Source organism: Tupaia chinensis, unplaced genomic scaffold (genome assembly GCF_000334495.1).
Source record: "Tupaia chinensis unplaced genomic scaffold, TupChi_1.0 Scaffold000622_1, whole genome shotgun sequence".
Lineage (NCBI taxonomy): Eukaryota > Metazoa > Chordata > Mammalia > Scandentia > Tupaiidae > Tupaia > Tupaia belangeri.
The window spans coordinates 9,692,207-9,708,900 of record NW_006160142.1 but is presented as its reverse complement, the minus strand read 5'-3'; the positions used below and the strand labels follow the sequence as shown (position 1 = coordinate 9,708,900).

General features: G+C 35.9%; 1 protein-coding gene across 4 annotated transcripts in view; it reads right to left on the bottom strand.

Moving 5' to 3' along the window:
* The window catches only part of VRK2 (VRK serine/threonine kinase 2), a 165,836-nt gene that overhangs the window by 102,133 nt on the left and 47,009 nt on the right, over window positions 1–16,694 (bottom strand). The window lies entirely within an intron of this gene.

Below are 16,694 nucleotides of genomic sequence, written 5' to 3'. Positions count from 1 at the left end.
TTAAAACAGTCCTATTAATATAAAACTCATAAATTATTAATTTTAAAATTCATATAACTAAAATTCACAAAAGTAATTTCTAAAATCTCTTTGCTTAACTGAAAATAGACAGCAGAACCTTATTAGGAAGACAGAAAAGAATAATATGCACGTTATTGCATATTGAGTGACTACAAACACCACTGTGCTTATTATTTAAGCTATGTTATAACTCTATCTATATGAAAGAAAAATGCTTTGGGACCAGCAGTTAGCGTAATGGCTATGTCACTGGACTCCCACGTAGTCGACCGCGGTTCGAGTCCCGGACCCAGTGGCTTAAACTCACGCCAGGCGCGTGTGTGCCCAAGATCCCAAGAGGAGAACGGAGGAGAAGGGATTGTGGTGTGGCCATCCCCCCTGGGGGGTGATTTCTCGCTTTCTGTCTCTCTGTCTCTCTCTGTCTGTCTGGTGAGTGCATGCGCCCTATAGCAAAAACTTCTCCAAAAAAAAAGAAAAAAGAAAAATGCTTTAAAGTAACTATGCATGTTATTGCATGTTGAGTGACTACAAACACCACTGTGCATATTATTTAATCTATGTTATAACTCTATCTATATGAAAGAAAAATGCTTTAAAGTAACTTCACCATTCGTACTACCTAGTAACATTATGGTATCATCAAGCTAAGATACATAACAATACAGTGGAAATAATAAAATACAGAGGTATTACTACAACTGAATTTTATATATGTTCAATAAAGAAAACACTACTTCTAAACAGTAACAATATTATGTGTACATATCATGTACAATTCTGACAAACACACATCCACACTTCATCTTTCAAGAAACTGTAATTGATAAACAGATTGCATTAGAATTCCCTTTAGCAAGCAGTGAGCAAGCAGCTTTGGTTAGGTTTATAACCCTACCCTAAGAATATCTTAGGGACTCTGAAAGTAAATAATTTGTCACCAGATAAAGGTCAGGTGCTACAATTCCTTCTCCAAAATCATTACATATTTTTCTAAATTTAAACTTTAAAATTTCCTTAGTTGGACAATAGTCAAGATGCCTTGGAAACAGTAAGAAGCATTACCTTCTGTGCTGAGTCTTGAACTTGGGGAAAACATTCTCAAAAAAAAAAATCATAGAATTTTTGAGCAAGAAGGAACCTAGCTGAAATCCCATATTCCATAGATGCGACAGCCAAAGACACACAGGTTAAATGATTGTAAAAGGCTGCAATTCTGTTCAATAGCGAAGCTGGGACTGTAACCATGTCTCCTGACTCTCAGTCCTACACAACACTTCATAGTCAAGAAAGCAATATGATGAGTATTTTTAGAAATCACAAATTTCCTCCAGGCTGGACAATGTTACAACAAGCAGTAAAACATGAGGCTCTGTAAGGCTGACTCACTGAGAGGATTGCAGGCTCATATCCAGAGACTTCCTGAGGAATATGTGCCCATGAGCTGGGGCTGGCTGAAACTGGGGAGCAATCCAGGGTTAAGACTCTGCTGGGGTGCCTCTCTTTTTCTCTGTGTCTCACACATGGAAGAAATAAATTAATAAACTAAAAAAATATATATACAGGTTTTCTAAGTCATACTTAATACTCCAGGTGTTGCATGAAAAACTATTCTTCTCAACCCATGAGGGACATCCTCCTTGACTTGGTAGACAGCTTTGGAACAGAAACACATGAAGCATAATGGAGTAAGGAGCTTTACCATCAAGGTAATCCTGGCACTGAGATGGCAGATACTACATCAAGACTGGCCTCAAATCCCAAGCAGTCAATAAAGTATACAGTTCTCAAAGGATTATGTGAAAGGAACATGAACATAGGTGCTGTGAGGAATATAAAAGAAAACAGAGAGGTATAATTACCTAAACCTCAAGGAGTTCATTTTCAGTTCAGAATATAAGATAACACAAGACAATTGAGACCTGAGTGCTAATGGGCTAAAATACACTTCAGGAGCTAAAGAAAATTAGAAAAGGAGAAGGTCAGTAAAGATCAGAATCATGGAGAAAGGCTTCACACAAGGGCAGAGATGTAAGCTAGTATATACACAAAGAATATGCTTCTAGTCAACAACGAGGTGCCCTTTCAGAAGTGAAGAGAGCACCTGTACCACTGAAATAAAAGATGTTATTTTAGTTAAACTGCTTCAGTTTTCCTTACTACTTATGTGGGAGATAACAGTCAATGGGTCTTACTCAAAATCACTGTTCAGTATCATCTTTGGAAATGCTGTTTTAAGTAATGAAATCAGAAAGACACATTTGTTTGGCAAATACTAGATTGGAACTCTTATAAGTCTAATTTTTCAGTTACCAATTTTATAATAATATTGTATTTCCAAATCAGAAAAGTTTCAAAGAGAACTTAAAAACTAAGGTTAGGGGCCAGCAGGTGGCATGGTGGTTGAGGTGCTGGACTCCCACACTGCCAACTATAGTTCAAGTCCCAGACCAGGCAGCTTGCTTTCTCACTTTCTCTCTCTCTCTCTCTCTCTCTGTTTGTCTCACTCTGGTGGGCTTGTGTGACCCATAGCAAATTAAACAATAATTAAAAAAAAAAACTTAGGTTAAGTAATATAAGAGGATGATATTTACCTAGTATTACTAAGGAGGCACAAATTTAGAAACAATATTTAACAAATATGACATTATGTTTAACAATACATGTTTAAAAAGTTAGATGAGGGGACAGCAGGTGGTATAGTGGTTAAGGCGCCGGACTCACACATGGCTGACCATAGTTTAAGTGTTGGACCTGGTGGCTTGAAACTCACACCAGGTACATATGCTGATGTGCCCAAAATCCTGAGAGAAGAAAAGGAGGAGAAGAGACTGTGGCATGGCTATCCACTCTGTGGGTAGGGGGGACTGATTTCTCGCTTTCTGTCTCTTTGTCTCTCTCTGTCTCTCTGCTGAGCACACAGGCCCTATAGCAAAAATCTCTCTCTCAAAAAAAAAAAATAGTTAGATGAACTTGTTTTATTGAATAATATACAAAAGGAGGAAGCTACTAATAGAGAAGCATTTTCCAGAAATTCAAGAAAAGAAAGTGTGAATGAAGTATCTTTTAAGTACTAATGCTACTGAAAATGTCTTAAACACAGAAGGGAACACTGTCCCCATGGATGTTTCTTGAATGATCTAGCAGATTAGCTTCCTTCATCTAAAAATGACTGAGTAACTCTGGAGAAAGGACAGAATGGAGAGCATTTTCATATATTTATTATATCTAATACTAAAACAAGGCTGAGGATAAATGAAAGAATAACATACAAATGATATATGTTCTAGCAAATTAAAGTTATTACAACTTAAAAAGGAGGCAATAGTAAGGAAAAGAATAAAGTAAAAAAAAAGTTAATTAAGAGTGAACAAGTAGTATGTGAAAGTCAATGAATAGCACAAAAAATTCAAATACCAGTAGTAAAGGGTTAAAGAAATGAGTGGGCCAAGAGCATCTTTAAAAGGTAGAAGTACCAAGGTAATCATAACAACAAAAATACAAACTTTAAAGATTATAAGCTCAAGGCCAGCCCTACAGCACACCAGGATCCTTCATGGCTGACCATGGTTCAAATCCTGGCAACAAAGGCTTGAAAAACATGCTGAGCACATGTGTATGCAAGCCCCAAATCCTGATACAATAGAGAAGTGTAGAAAAAAGGATTGTGGTGTGATAGGCCCCCACTGGGGGTGCTTTCTCTCTCTCTCTCTCTCTCTCTCTCTCACTTTTTGTCTCTCTCTAGTGAACACATGCACCCTCAGGCTATTAAAACAAAATAGTATTTAAGACTAAGAAAACATAAAGAAAAAATGCACAGCAAATATAGTAACAAATATTACCATATAGCACAGGAATACAACTTAGATAGGAGGTTTAGCTACAAAATAAAAGTTTAAATTATGATTGCATTCTCCAGCTAGAGCTTTTGTATATAGGCAATAACAGACTTTTAAATATCATATGTTGTACAAAATACGTTAAGTAGATAAAAACTGAGGAAGAGATAAATAATTGCCACAGTCAAAAAGGTAGCTCTTTAGAATATATAGTGAATATAAAGTTTACACTCTGAAAACAGAGACTTTTTTCTTTTAGACAGATTTTTTTCTATAGGGTGTGTGAGCTTGCCAGAGAAACAGAAAGACAGAAAGAGAGAAATCACTCCCCAGGTGGGTGGCCATGCTGTAATCCCTTCTTCCTTCATTTTCCTCTCAGGGTTCTGGGCACACACGCCTGGTGTGAGTTTAAGCCACTGGGTCTGGGATTCAAACCGTGGTTGACTATGTGGGAGTCCAGCTATGTAACCATTACACCACCTGCTGGTCCCCAGAGACAATCTTTTTCTCAAGCAAACATGAAAGACTAACAAAAACTAATTATTTTTTAAGTCATAAACCACTGAAGCATTCCAATGAATAAAATTATAAATAATATCACATTTATATTATAATAGCTCTAGGCAATAATAAAGACAATTTTTTTAAAGGCCCTTCCACATGAAAACTTAGGAGCCTTCTACTAAGAAACTTTTTAGTGAAGGAAAAGTACAAACCTAAAAAAGAAAAAGAAAAGGTAATAAAATGACTAGATATTGGAGCCAGCAGGTGGCATGCTGAGTTGGGATGCCAGATTCCCATTTGGCTGACCAAGGTTCAAGTCCTGGACCTGGCAGACTGAAACTCATGCCAGGTACATGTGCATGCATGCCCAAAATCCCAAGAGGAGAACGGAAGAGAAGGGATTGTGGCATGGCCATCCCCGAGGGGCTGATTTCTTGCTTTCTGTTTCTGTCTCTCTAGTGAACACACATACCCTACAACAATCTCCTCAAAAAAGAAGAAAAAGAGAAAAAGAAAAAAAAAGCCTACTACATATCAAAATCCATGAGATAAAATATAAGGCAGGAAAAGTCATAGCCTTGAATGCTTATGAAAGAAAAAAACTAAAAAATGAACATAAATGATTAAGAGCCTCAATTGAAGATCTAGAAAAAGAAAAAAAGGATTAAGAGAATAAGAAAAAAAAAACATTTAAATAAAGGCAAAATCAGAAAATAATAAACTAGAAAAAATAAAAATAATCCATCTCAAATCTTAGTCTATTTGTTGAAAATTTAGAAAAATGGCCTACTTGCCACTTTGAGACAGAAAAATAAAATGGAAAATAACTAAAAAAAAAAAAAAGGTCATTGAAGTAAAAGAAATTTAAGTCATAAGAAAGTACAATGCAGAATACCATGAAAATAATATGAAAAGCCAGATAAAATAAATAACCACTAAAATTGACCCAAATAGACATAAAGAACTTAAACAACCAATTTCCATAAGGAAGAATATATAATTACAAAAAGTACCTCACAGAAAAGCAGCAGAATAAGATGAGTTTCATATACAGAGAATAGATGGTACCAATGTAACAAAACTAGTCTGGAGCACATAAAACGAAGTAAAACCTCCAAATTCTTCTTATAAAGCAAATATAACATTGATACCAATATCTAATCAAGTTAATATAGAACTTGAAAATTACAGACCATTTTGACTTACAAAGTACCATGTAAAATAATAGTGAACAAACTTCAACTTCATGTCAAGTATAACAAATTGAGATTTATTCCTAGAAAGTAATGTTGACTTAATATCAGAAACTCAGTAATATACCATATTAATAGTTATGAGAGAATCATATGTCTTTGAAAAAATTTAATAAACCACTTCATAAAAATTTTAAAAATTTTCTAGAACATAGGAGTAATTCTTTTCTTCTTGTAATTGTCAGACAGAGCTTGTGTGTGCTTGCTAGACAGAGAGAGAAAGAGAGAAAAAAATAACCTACAGTAAGGCATGATCATGCCACAATCCTTTTTTCTCCATCAGGATTTGGAGCACACCTGAACAACATATACATCAGGCATGTTTTTCAAGCTTCAGGGTTGGGATTTGAACTGCAGTCAGCCCTGTGGGAGCTCGCTTTCTACATACAGCACTTTAATCATTGTGCTACGGAGCGACCCAATGTTTATTTTTTTAATTTGACTTTATAAACTGACATGCACATTCATATAACATGTTCCCACACACATTCACACAAATGTAGACTAGCCCTAAAACTGTCATCATATTTAAAGGAAATACTTGAGGCATTTCTAATACAAACAGAAAGAGGCAAGGATGATCACTATCTTCACTAATATTTAATACTATACTAGATATACTAAAAAATCCAATTAGGTAAGACAAATTAATTAGAAATATTAAATAGAAAAAGAATAAGAAAATGATATTTATTTGCTTATGATAAGAGTTTCTAAGAAAACCCAGGGTGATCATTATTGTTACTGCTTCTAACAACAAAAACTCTCAATAAATTTACAGACTACAAAATAAATGGGTTGCTAGATGGTAGTGGATTGGTAAATATCAAGTTTTGCAAGGCTGATCTATATGTAAATAGTCTGGGTTCATGACTAGAGACTTCCCTGAGTATGTTGGGCACATGTGGGGCCATGATCTGGAACTGACTCATCCTGGGTGTGTACTAATGTCAAGACCCTGTCTTGGGTGCTATCTTTCTGTCATTCTTTTCCTCATGGAAGAAATAAATATATAAACTTTAACAAAAAAGTAATGCATAGGAATCAACAACTTTTATATATATAAAAAAAAATCAGAAGATACAATACTACAGTAAAACCACAGTGATGATACCAACAAAAAAGGTCTAATAAGTACAGAGAAGACAATCTGAAGACAGGGCAGAGAGACATGGGATCATAGCCAAGGACTGCCAATAGCTACTGGAAGGTAAAAAACAGAACAAAACAAAACAAAAAAACATTAATTCTGCACATACATGGTTAGAGAAATAGATGTTGTTGGTGTTCTGAAAATACAGACAGACTGCAATAATCTACAATGGCAGTTTCCCAAAAGAATACAAGGGTGTCAATGCTCCCTGGTGAAAGTATATTCTGAAGTAAAAGTGTGGAATCCAACATCTCCCTCACCTAATCTTACTAGTAGTACCAAGTCTCAACTCCAATTCTTCCTCCATGAAGCTTCTTCTGGAGGCTGGCTAATTCTCCTGGAAGTAAATTCCTATGTTGTCTGAATAATTCATGTTTTTTTTTTATCAGATACCTGAAGAAGTCAAAGTTACTACTGCTGAAATAAGAATGTTTTGAATACTAATAATAACATGAAAACAATCCCATTGTTAAAGGCAAACAGGCCTTAGGGGAACATTGCTTCAAAATTAGGAACTAGATGAGAACAGCAGATGGCGTAACGGTTATGTCGCTGGACTCTCATGTAGTTGACTGCGGTTCGCGTCTCCAACCTAGTGGCTTAGACTCATGCTGGGCGTGGGCGTGTGTGTGTGTGTGCCCAAGATTCTAAGAGAATGGAGGAGAAAGAATTGTGGAATGGCTATGCCCCGTGGAGAGTGACTTTTTGCTTTATGTCCCTCTGTCTCTCTGGCGAGCACATGTGCCCTATAGCAAAAATCTCTCTCTAGGGACCAGCAGTTAGTGTAATGGCTATGTCACTGGACTCCCACGTAGTTGACCACGGTTCGCGTCCCAGACCCGGTGGCTTAAAACTCATGCTAGGCGCATGTGCGTGCGTGCCCAAGATCCCAAGAGGAGAATGGAGGAGAAGGGATTGCGGCGTGGCCATCCCCCCTGGGGTGTGATTTCTCACTTTCTGTCTCTCTGACTGCCTGGTGAGCGCATGCGCCCTATAGTGAAAACCTCTCCTCCCCCCCCCCAAAAAAAAACTCTCTCTAAATTAAAAACAAAAGAAAATGGAACTAGACAGAGTAATTTGGACCTAGAGAATATCTAAAGAACAATGGACCTAGAGAAGAAAAACTGTTTCCTTCATACCATGTGTAATGCATAGCCTTGAGAAAGGTACATGATAATGTCACAATATCACTGGGAAGAAAAGATGGAATAAGCATGTGAAATCATTATAGACCACCAAGACCTCTGCAAATGTTGATTATTATCATTGCTATGTTCCATGGCCTAGAGCATTATCCATCTGTCCTTTATTCATACACTTACACGAGTCAAATTTCAGGAAAGCAAGTGAATATCTAGATTATTAAAATTAATTTCTTAGGTACTATTAATTAGATGTGCTCAAACAAATGGGGGAAGGTGAGAGGAAGGAAATCAGGGGAAAAAAGAAAGAAGCAAAAAATTTAAGGAACATAAAAATGAAAAATTATCTGTTGATAAAATGTATGATAATACCTATGTGTGGACTAATATACAGAGTAGTATTCATTCTGGGAAAATTAACTTTACAAGCTATAATGATACACAGTGGTTGAATTATAAAAAATTTAAAAAATCAATTCTAAAAAAGGTAAAATATTTAGGAATACATATAAAGAGAAATATACAAAACATAAGAAAAGCTTTAAAATACTCATGAAGAAACGTAAAACTGACGAAATATAAAACATTCCCTATTGTTGGAAGAACATGAACTTATCAAATCTCCCTAAAGTTAATTCTGGAATTTAAGAAAATTCCAATAAAAATGCTAATGCGTATTTTAAAAATGAAGCTAGAACACATAATACAAGAAAATAAATGATAGTTTTTTCATTGAAAATCTATGAGAGACTGTTAGACCAACTACATGTTAAAATACATTATAAAGCCTAAGAAATAAATGTACCAGTACTTATGCATAATATTGATACATTAATAGATTAACTAGTAGGATTCAACAGAAAGTACAGAAATAAGTCCAGGTAGATAAGGAAATTTAATATACGATGAAAGCAGCACCTAATATGGCAGAAACAAAACTAGCTTTTAAAAATAATATTGGAATGGGACCAGCAGATGGCGTCATGTTTATATTGCTGGCGTCATGTTTATATTGCTGGACTCCCAAGTAGTTGACCACAGTTCGAGTCCCGGACTTGGTGGCTTAAAACTCATACTGGGCATGTGTGCATGCCCTAAATCCTAAGAGGAGAATGGAGAAAAAGGGACTGCAGCATGGCCATCCCCCTGAGGGGGTGATTTTTCACTTTCTGTCTCTCTGGTGAGCACTCATGACCTATAGCAAAAATTTCTCTAATAATAATAATAATAATAATAATAATAATAATAATAATAATGTTGGAATCAATGGAAAATCACTTAGAAGATAAGTTGGCTTTGTACCACCTATTATTTCAATGAATGAACTCTAATGAATAAGATTTAAATAAATTAAAAAATAACACACAATAACACTTCTGTAAAAATTCCTTGTAGGAAAATTTACTAACCATGGATCAAAATCCACAGTAAATGAAAGATTGATGATAGACTAAATTAAAAATTAAATAAATCTACCTTCTCCATGACAATAAAACATCACAAACATAGCCAAAGGACAAAAGGTAAAATGGAAAAATATATTTACAAAATATGAAATGGGTAAAGGGCTAATAACTTAAAACCAAACAATTTTTTAGCCATGGGACTAAAAACCAAAAATTGACAGAAAAATGTGCAAAAGACATGACAGAAAATTCCCCAAAATAAAAACTATTTAAAATTTGCTGTTCTTGGGGCCAGCAGGTAGCATAGTGATTAAGGTGCTAGACTCCCACATGACCATGGTTTGAGTCTCGGACATGGCAATCTGAAAATCATTTGGGCACATGTACATGCATGCCCAAAATCCCAAGAGAAGAGAGGAGAAGGAATTGCAGCATGGCCATCTTCCAGGGGTGGAAAGAGCGGAGTGATTTCTCATTTTCCCTCTTTCTCTCCCTGGTGAGTGCACATGCCCTGTGGCGAAAACCTGATTGAAAAAAAAAAGAAAGAAAGAAACTGGCTTTTTTCTTGTACATGATGGAATAACAATGATTGGGTTAAAGGAGAGAGAATTCCTCAAAATGGTTGAATAGTTACCTAATGCTTATCTCCAACACAGAGTACCAAAACAACAAATAACTAACTACACTTCAAATACAGTGTATATGGGAGAACACTGGAACTCACTGAGAAAGTAATGGAAATTTCTGAAACAGGATTCTGGATAACATCATACAGAGGGAAGTGAAACATCTAGTAGAGACTGGCCCAGAGCCAACAGAAACTCCACATTGTGGTAAAAGGTAAATGGACTATCTTGAGCAGTTCCCATTATCACTGCATACACGTGGAGTCCTAGCTAAAAGAGAACCCCACAGTTTTCAGGGGTGATAGAATCATGGATCCCTACCAACTCTAGGGATCTAAGCTGCTATAAAACAGTGACAGTCTGAGAACACAGCCACTGCTAGAATGCATCCTACCCAGGAGACCAAAAGTCCCTGTACCTCCACATCCCTGAGTTTGCACCATCATTCAATAATATGAAAGGCTGTAATGCCATGATCCCAAATGGACTTCATGGTACTATGTAACCCTAGCACCCTAGCCCAGGTAGGACTTTAGATCCCAGACACAGGCAATCCAGCATGGCAGAAAGGCTGTCCCCAAAACAGGAAGAACTGGAATACATGTCAACCAGAAACCAAGGATCATTTCTCTTACCACCTGCTGCAAGCCGCAACCTAACTCCCCCAATTGGTGAAGCTGCTATGCCCAGGTAGCCTGCTATACACCTCCCCACCTCAGCTGGAGGACTAATCCTTGGGTGGCCACTGCCCACAAAGCCATACCACTGCCTCCACAAACACTAGGCCATTGAGATACTCATAGACACTGTTGATATTGACTGTACTTAAAAAAAAAAAAAATCACACAGAGACAATACCATTGTATCCACCCAAAACTAAAACCAAAACACTCCATCCAACCAACATTTAGAACATATCTATGGGAAAAGTCCTAACCAATAAAAACTACTCTGTAAAATTGGAAGAGGCTGTTCTACCGGATGTAAATAATAAATGTAGGGATTCAACAAACACGAAAAAGAAGGTCAATATGACTCCTGTAAAGGAACACAATAATTCTTTAGGAACACATTCCAAAGAAAAGGAAATCTATGAAATGCCTGACAAGGATTTTAAAAAAATGATCGCAAGGGAATGTAGCTAGCTACAAGAGAATTCAGTACTACTCACAATAGGCAAGATATGGAATCAATCTAAGTATCCATCAGTGGATGAATGGATAAAGAAAATTATACACACATGCACACACACACACAACAGGATACTTCTCAACCATAAAAGGAATAAATTCCTATCATTTGTGGCAACATGGCTAAGTCTAGAGGACCCTATGTAAAGTAAAATAAGTCAGGCACAGAAAGACAAATACTGCATGTTTTCTTATATGTGGAGGTTAAAAAGGTTGATCTCATAGAAGCAGAGTAGAATAGTGGTTACCACTGGCTAGGAAGGGGTACAAGGAGAAGCATACAAAAAGAGGCTGGTTAAATGGTACAAAATTACAGTTAGATAGTTAGAAATAATTTTTAGTGTTCTATAACATAGTAGCTGACTGTAGTTAACAATAATTTATTGTGTATCTCAAAATAGCTAAAGACAGGATTTTAAATGGTCCCAACATGAAGAAACGATAAATGTTTGAGGTGATATATATATATATATTAATTACCCTAAAATAATCATTATACATACATGTATAATATATGTATAAAAAATAAAATCTCACACACATATTCCATAAATATGTACAATTATTTTATGTGATTAGAGGTAAAAACAATTTTAAATCACAATGGAAATTAGAAAATATTTTGTAGTTAATAAAAATAAAAGAAAGAGCCAGTCCTTTTGTCTAGTGGTTATAGGAGTCTGATCCCACATGGCTTACCCTAGTTTGTATTCCAGCCCTGGGAGCTTGCAAGATGTGCTGGGAGTGTGTGCACATATACCCCAAAATCAGACAGGGTAGAGGAATGGAGGAAAAAGAACTGCAATGTGATCACCTCCCACTGGAAAGGGGATGCTTTCTCCCTTCCCCTGTCTCTCTCTCTAGTGAGCACTTATAACCTCTGGCAATTAAATTTTAAGAAAGGAAATAAAAATGAGATTTAAAAAGATTATCCTTTCTCCTGTGATTTAGCTTGGCATCTAGTCAGAAGACTCTTAAGACATCAATTCCCTCAAATGTATCTATAGATTTCTGAAATCCCAATCAAAATCCTAGTAGGGTTTTTGGTAGAAATTCACAAACAAATTATAAATATTACATATTGAATTAAAAGCAGCAAAAACAGGTAAAACAATTTTGTAAAAACGAACAAAGTTGGAAGACTCGCACTGCCTAATTTCAAGAATATAAAGTTAAACTAATCAAGACAGTGTGATGTTGGCTTTACAGTATTTGAGGAAGGAATCCAGAAATAGACTATAGATATATGTTCAACAAATTTTTGACAAAAGTGCCAAGGCAATTCAAAAGGATATTCATTTAGACAAATGGTGCTGAAACAACTGTACATTTGTATGCCAGGAAAAAGAAAAAAGAAAAAGAACAAAAAAAAAAAGAAATAGAATCTCGACTCTTAACCTATACCCAATACGAAAATTAACTTGAAATGCATCAGGACCCTAAATCTAAGGATTTCACAAAACTTTTTGAAGAAACCACAAGAGAAGGTATTTGTGACCCTGGCTAAAGACATAAGAAGCACAAATTATAAAAGGAAAAAAAATCATAAACTAGATTTCACAATAGTTAAAATCGTCGTCTTCTTAAAGGATAAAAAAAAGTAAGTCACAGATCCAACAGGACAGGCCTCTAATCTTCAAAATATGAAGATCTTATAACCTAAGAAGAATGGAAATAACTTAAAGATGAGCACATTTGCCAATGAATATATATGAGTAGCAAGTAAGCACATGAAATTTGCTCAATATAATTAGTCATTAGAGATGACTGACATCAAGTTAAATTATTAGACAGGACTACATATATGTTACAAAGGCTAAAATTAAAAGAATAATGAAGTTAGTATGTGAAGCAAATGGAATAAGCACACACTTCTGATGAGAATGAATAACAGTACAATCACTCCAGAAAAGTTTGGAACTATACTTCCATCTGACCCAGAAATTACACTTCTGGTTATTTCCTCAGTAGCTTAAAACACAGGACTTAAAACATAGGACTATCAATAAATCCTTATATGAACACTTAATTTACAACTTTACTTAAAATTGTCAAAGACTGGAAATAATCCAAATAGCCATCAACAGATAGTTCTCAATGAAATACTACCCAGTAACAAAAGGAATGAACTGCTAAAGAATTACTAATCAAGAGCATTATGCTAAGTACATACACAAAGGAGTATACTATACATGTGAATTTTTACTTTTTTGTAAATTATGACTCAATAAAACTAACCTTAAAAAAGTATGCAGATGTTTTGAGGAGCAAAGATTTTTGCTATAGGGCACTTGTGCTCACTAGAGACACAAAGACAGAAAGTAAGAATTCATTCCCCGGGGGAAATGGCTATGCCACAATCCCTTCTCCTCCATTCTCCTTTCGAGATTTTGGACATGCAGGCACAGGCACCAGGCAAGATTTTCAAACCACGGGGTCCAGGACTTGAACCATGGTCGACTATGTGGGAGTCCAGTGACGTAACCATTACACCATCTGCTGGTCCCAAAAATACACAGACTTTTAAAGGCTTTTGATATATACTGCCAAATTGTTTTCTCCATTATCTTAATTTATTCTCTTACATCCATTTAATTTACATCCCCACTGGGATTCTACAAGTGCCTGCACCCTCACTAGCCTCAATATTATCAGAAAATATACATATATAAATAAAATGAGATATTCTGGAGATGGAACTCAAGTTTAAACATGGAATTCACTTATATTTTATATATACCTTATATACACGGCCTTAAGGTAATTTCAGTATTTTTGTATTGCAGTATTCTGTGACATGTCACATGAGGTTAGGTGTGAGATTTTTTTACTTGTGTTGTCATGATAGCACTCAAAGGTTCTAGACTTTGGAACATTTCAGATTTTTGGATTAGGAATGCTCAACCTGTGATTCTATTTATATAACATTCCTTAAAATGTAAAAATATAAGGGTAGAGATCATTGCCAGAGGTGGGGACAAAAAGGAGGAAGCTGACTGCAAAGAGGAATGAGAGAACTTTGGAGATGAAAGAAATGTTCCACATTTTGGTGGTGGTGGTGGTTGGAAAATACATTCACTCTGTATATTTAAAAGGGTGACTGTTTACCTTTTTGGTAAGTTATGTTTCAATAAGACTAACCGTAAAAAGTATGCAGACTTTTGAAGGCTTTTAATATATACTGTCAAATTGTCCTTTCCATCATCTTAATTTATTCTCCTACTCCCATTTAATTTACATTCCCACTGGCATTCTACAAGTGCCTGCACCCTCACCAGCATCGATACTATCAGATTATTATTTTAGACTTCTCCAATTTGATAAGTCTTTTAAAATGGTACTTCACTGTTTTGATCTCCATATCTTTTAGGGTTTAGTGAAGGTGAATTTTTTTCATTTTTCTAAGATAGTTGTATTTTCCTTCTTTGTTCTGTCTGTTCACTCCTTTTGCACACTGCTTTAAGAAATCATGTGGTGATTATTTGTTAATTTTCTTTTTTTTTCTTTTTTTTTTAGTGTTTACTAGAACTCCTCGAATATTTGTCATATGTATATTTCCCAGTTTCATTTGCTTTTTATTTTTTCATTTTTTAAAAATACATAGGTATCTTACATTTTTATATCAGTATTGTAGGTTGAAAGTTTTTCTCCAATATTTTTATTTAGAAATTTATTCATGTAGAGATTATTAAACGTTTAACTATATTTTTCTAATTTTTAATATTTTAAGAGGTTTTTGCTATAAGGCACGTGCGCTCGCCAGACAGACAGACAGAGAGACAGAAAGTGAGAAATTACCCCCCGGGGGGATGGCCACACTGCAATCCCTTCTCCTCTGGGGATCTTAGCACGCATGCACACATGCCTGGCGTGAATTTTAAGCCACTGGGTCTGAGATGCAAACCGCGGTCGACTACATGGGAGTCCAGCGACATAGCCATTACGCTAACTGCTGGTCCCGATATGTTTTTAACTCTTGAAACCTATGCTGATAAAATAGCTACCAGCTAAGTGTAGCTTTTTCAGTAAATTAAAATCAAAGTTCAATTAAAAATTCAGTTACTCAGTCACATTAGCCACAGTTTCAAATAGAATACATTTTAGAGAAGTTTTAGGTTCAATTTAGGCAGATCCAAAGCAATCTGAGTAAAATCAAGTGGAAAGTGCAGTGAGTTCCCATGACACACAGCCTCCCCCGCACTAACACCTCTCTCCAGAGTGGTACATTTGTCCCAGATAAACCAATATATCAATACACAGTATTATCACTGAAGGTCCACAGTTTACACTAAGGTTTTCTTTTCAGGGTGGGGGGAAGAGTGGAGAGAATGAGAGAAAGAGAGGGAGAGAGGGGCAGGGAGCGGGGCAGAAAAAAGCAGCCTCCACAGGACTCAGTCACTGCAATTCTTTTCCTCTAGTCTTCCAGTCGTGGCCAGAATTCTGGGCATGTATAATCATGTATAATCATGCTTGATTTCAAGCTGGCTGGGGATTTGAAGTGCTGTCAGCATGTGGCTTCTAGTTCAGCAGTTTGGTATATTAACTGCTATGCCACGGGGTGGAGCCTAAGGTTCATTCTTGGTGTACATTCTGTGGGTCGTAGCAAATGTTTAATGATGTGTTTCCATCACTGTGGTGTACGGGATAGTTTCGCTGCCCTCAAAATCTTCTGCACTTGCCCATTTATTCCTGTTTCCCTCCCTTCTTCTAAACCAGGCACCCAATGATTTTTTTACTGTCTTCATATTAATAGTTTCACCTTTTCTGGAACGTAATATAGTTAGAATTATATAATATGTAGCCTTTTCAGATTGGTTCTTTCACATAGTAATATGCATTTAAGACTCCTCTCTCTTTTCATAGCTTTATAGTTCATTTCCTTTTAGCACTGAATAATATTCCTTTGTCTTTATGCATTACAGTTTATTTACTGTACTGAAGGACACCTTGGCTGCTTCCAAGTTTGGACAAATATAAATAAAACTACTGTAAGATCATGTGCAGGTTTTTGGGTGGAGCTTTCAACTCATTTAGGTAAATAGCAAGGAGTACAATTGTTGAATGTTATGAGTATTTCAGCTTGCTAAGAAATTGTCAAACGATCTTACGGCATGGCTGTACCACTCTGCATTCCCACCAGCATGAATGAGAGTTCCTGTTGGTCTACATACTTGCTAGCAATTGGTATTTTACTAGCAAAATTTCAAAAACTTAACAGCCACGTGTTAATGACTATCACAATGGAAAATCAAACATATTTAAATTATCACAGAAAGTTCTAATGGAAATGTTTCTTACTTTAAAACTTAATTTGTTTTAGAGTGGAAGAAAAACTAATATGACAGCTTTTTTTTTTTTCCCCCCTCTGCATAAATCCATCCCTATTCACTGGATTTTGATAGTTCTTTGATTATCTGTATTTGCTCAGAAATTCAATTCCTGCTTGGCCACTCCTTAACTATGTGCCCATTACCAAATTATTTAACCCCTCTGACTCTGAGTCTCCTCATCCTAATTATTCATTAGTTTGGTGTAAGGATTAAATTAGACAAGCAAGGTAAGA